This window comes from Physeter macrocephalus, chromosome 21, assembly GCF_002837175.3.
Source record: "Physeter macrocephalus isolate SW-GA chromosome 21, ASM283717v5, whole genome shotgun sequence".
In the NCBI taxonomy this organism is placed as follows: Eukaryota; Metazoa; Chordata; class Mammalia; order Artiodactyla; family Physeteridae; genus Physeter; species Physeter macrocephalus.
Genome location: NC_041234.1, coordinates 96,575,281 through 96,579,207, shown reverse-complemented (window position 1 = coordinate 96,579,207; position 3,927 = coordinate 96,575,281).

Sequence of the window (3,927 nt, the reverse complement as noted above, 5' to 3'; positions counted from 1 at the left end):
TTTGAGTTTATTTTTGTGTATGGTGTTAGGGAGTGTTCTAATTTCATACTTTTACATGTAGCTGTCCAGTTTTCCCAGCACCACTTATTGAAGAGGCTGTCTTTTCTCCACTGTACATTCTATCCTCCTTTATCAAAGATAAGGTGACCACATGTGCATGAGTTTATCTCTGGGCTTTCTATCCTGTTCCATTGATCTATATTTCTGTTTTTGTGCCAGTACCATACTGTCTTGATTACTGTAGCTTTGTAGTATAGTCTGAAGTCAGAGGACCTGATTCCTCCAGCTCCGTTTTACTTTCTCAAGACTGCTTTGGCTATTTGAGGTCCTTTGTGTTTCCATACAAATTGTGAAATTTTTTTCTAATTCTGTAAAAAATGCCATTGGTAGTTTGATAGGGATTGCATTGAATCTGTAGATTGCTTTGGGTAGTATATTCATTTTCACAATGTTGATTCTTCCAGTCCAAGAACATGGTATATCTCTCCATCTGTTTGTATCATCCTTAATTTCTTTCATCAGTTTCTTATAATTTTCTGAAGACAGGTCTTTTGTCTCCTTAGGAAGGTTTACTCCTAGGTATTTTATTCTTTTTGTTGCAGTGGTAAATGGGAGTGTTTTCTTAATTTCACTTTCATATTTTTCATCATTAGTGTATAGGAATGCCAGAGATTTCTGTGCATTAATTTTGTATCCTGCAGCTTTACCAAATTCATTGATTAGCTGTAGTAGTTTTCTGGTAGCATCTTTAGGATTCTCTATGTATAGAAACAATGGTCTCTTGCCTCTTCGGCAGCCCCAGACTTTTTCCGGACTCCCTCACGGCTAACTGTGGCGCACTAGCCCCCTTCAGGCTGTGTTCATGCAGCCGACCTCAGTCCTCTCCCTGGGATCTGACCTCCGATGCTGGAGCCTCACTCCCAGCCCCAACCTGCCCCGGTGGGTGAGCAGACAAGCCTCTCAGGCTGGTGAGTGCTGGTCAGCACCGACCCTCTGTGCGGGAATCTCTCCGCTTTGCCCTCCGCACCCGTGTTACTGCGCTCTCCTCCGTGGCTCTGAAGCTTCCCTCCTCCACCACCCGCAGTCTCCACCCGGGAAGGGGCTTCCTAGTGTGTGGAAACCTTTCCTCCTTCACAGCTCCCTCCCACTGGTGCAGGTCCCGTCCCTATTCTTTTGTCCCTGTTTTTTCTTTTGCCCTACCCAGGTATGTGGGGAGTTTCTTGACTTTTGGGAAGTCTGAGGTCTTCTGCCAGAGTGCAGTAGGTGTTCTGTAGGAGATGTAGTTTTGATGTATTTGTGGGGAGGAAAGTGATCTCCATGTCTTACTCCTCTGCCATCTTGAAGCCACTCTCAAACTGAGTGGTTTTAAACAGCAGACATTTATTCTCCCACGGTTCTGGAGGCTGGAAGTCTGAAATCAAGGTACCAGCAGAGTCACGCTCCCTCCAGAGCTCTAGGGAAGAATCCTTCCTTGCTTCTTCTTAACTTCTGGTGGTTGCCAGCATTCCTTGGCTTGTTGATGCATCATTCCAGTGTCTGTCTTCACATGGCATTCTCCTCTCTGTGTGTCTGTGTCCAAAATTTCCTCTTCTCATAAAGACACCAGTCATATTGGATTTAGGGCCTATCCTAACACATTGTGACCTCATCTAAACTTGATTACCTCTGCAAAGACCCTATTTCCAAATGATTCCACATTCACAGGTTTTAGATGGACATGAATTTTGGGGGACACTATTCAATCCAGTACACAGTATTCTCTTGAGAGCTGATACCACCAGGACAGTACGTGTGCCCTGTGTTTCTAAAACTACCACTGGGGGGCTTCCCTGGTGGCGCAGTGGTTGAGAGTCCGCCTGCCGATGCAGGGGACGCAGGTTCGTGCCACGGTCCGGGAGGATCCCACGTGCCGCGGCGCGGCTGGGCCCGTGAGCCATGGCCGCTGAGCCTGCGCGTCCGGAGCCTGTGCTCCACAACGGGAGAGGCCGTGGCAGTGAGAGGCCCGCATACCACAAAAAAAAAAAAAAATTCACCTAAAGCTACCACTGGGGATGACAGAGGAGTGACTGGTAGAGAAGCCAAAAAGGAAAGGCAAAGAGTTAATGGGAGTGGTGAAAGGGAAGGTCCTCGCTACTTGTTTGTTATCCACATTTCTTAGTATCTGGGTGGAATGAATGTTTGGGAGGACACCCTGGCCCACAAGTTGAAGCTATTGATGTGACTGATATAGGAAGAATAAAATATTGTGTGTTAAAGCCATAGTTACTTCCGAATGAACCTGCTCTGTGGAGGAGTGGGTTATGCTGTTCCAGAGGAAATGGGCATATTGGTTGTACTGCTGGTGGGATGTGTAGCATCCACCCAGACAGGGACCCATATCCTGCCACCACTCAGCATATTATAATATGTCCCCTTCCTGGAGCTGAACATATAGCTAAAAAACCACGAGGCCTGCCCCCACCCAAACTCAGACGAAGGCTGACACACATAACACTTCTTAACCCTTTAAGACCATCTTCACCCTATATCTCACCGCTAGTCAATACATAGCTAGGCAGCCCATGTAAGTGTCCCTAGCACTGCTCTGCAAGCTGAAGTGAAAGCTCATGCGCTGGCCACAGTACATACACAGCTCACCTTTTACCATATGTGGGGACAGCCATATCTCATGAAAACCTAAACCCACTGAACCTTCAGTACACCTTGACATTGTCCTGCTCAGGTCTCTGTTCAGTGCTCAGACCCATACATTGCTCAGCAAATCAGGAGCCAGCTCTTACTTGAGAACCAGGCCTCCACCCATGTATCTTTAAAGTTTTCCAAGAAATAGCCATCTGTCAGACCAGAACCCAATGCGTAACACGCCAAGGGCCAGATTCGAACTCAAACAAGAACAAGAGCCAGACAGACAATACAACCTCAGAGGGTGTATAGGGCTAAGTCAACACACCCCCATTTGGCATACCAGGAACCATCAGAACATGAGTCATACCCAAGCTATTGCTCAGGATACTCTGAGAAGGGCCTCTCCAATCAGACCTGGGCAAGGATGCCTGCCCAGCATTTGGTAAACCATGAGACAGCCCCCAGCCATACCCCATGCCCCCACTTTCTCAGCAGAACAAATTGTGATGCTAGTTCCAAAACCAGCTGAAACAACTGCCTGCAGGGCTGTACCCTGCCTGGACACCTACCCAACAAGGCACAGGACATCCTTGCTTATACCAGGCTTTGTGCACATGCCACCCCTCAGAACAGGGACTGCGTTCTCAGCTGCTCAGGGTAACAAATGAGAGACATGGTTCATCCTGGGACCTCACCCTCAGCCCCCTGCAGTGTGCCTGGCCCCAGCCGCGAGCCAGAACCCTCTCTTCTCTCTCTTCGTTTCTCATATACTCCTTTCCTACTAGGTTCTTCCCCAATGCCTCCCATTATAACCTGTGACACCTCTTCCATCCCAAACACCAAAGCCAGCCCTTTCTACTCCTCTTCTTTTCTTTTTATTTGTATAAATTTATTTATTTTATTTATATATATATATATATTTCTTGGCTGTATTGGGTCTTCGTTGCTGCAGGCGGGCTTCCTCTGGTTGCAGTGAGCGGGGGCTGCTCTTCGTTGCGGTGCGTGGGCTTCTCATTGAGGTGGCTTCTCTTGTTGCGGAGCACGGGCTCTAGGCATGAGGGCTTCAGTAGTTGTGGCACGCAGGCTCTAGAGCACAGGTTCAGTGGTTCTGGCGCACAGGCTTAGTTGCTCTGCAGCATGTGGGATCTTCCTGGACCAGGGCTTGAACCCGTGTCCCCTGCATTGGCAGGCAGATTCTTAACCACTGCTCCACCAGGGAAGCCCCTCTACTCCTCTTTCTATTCATATCAGAGCCAAGCTTTAGAAGAGCAGTCTATAGTCCCACCTCTACCTCCTCACTTC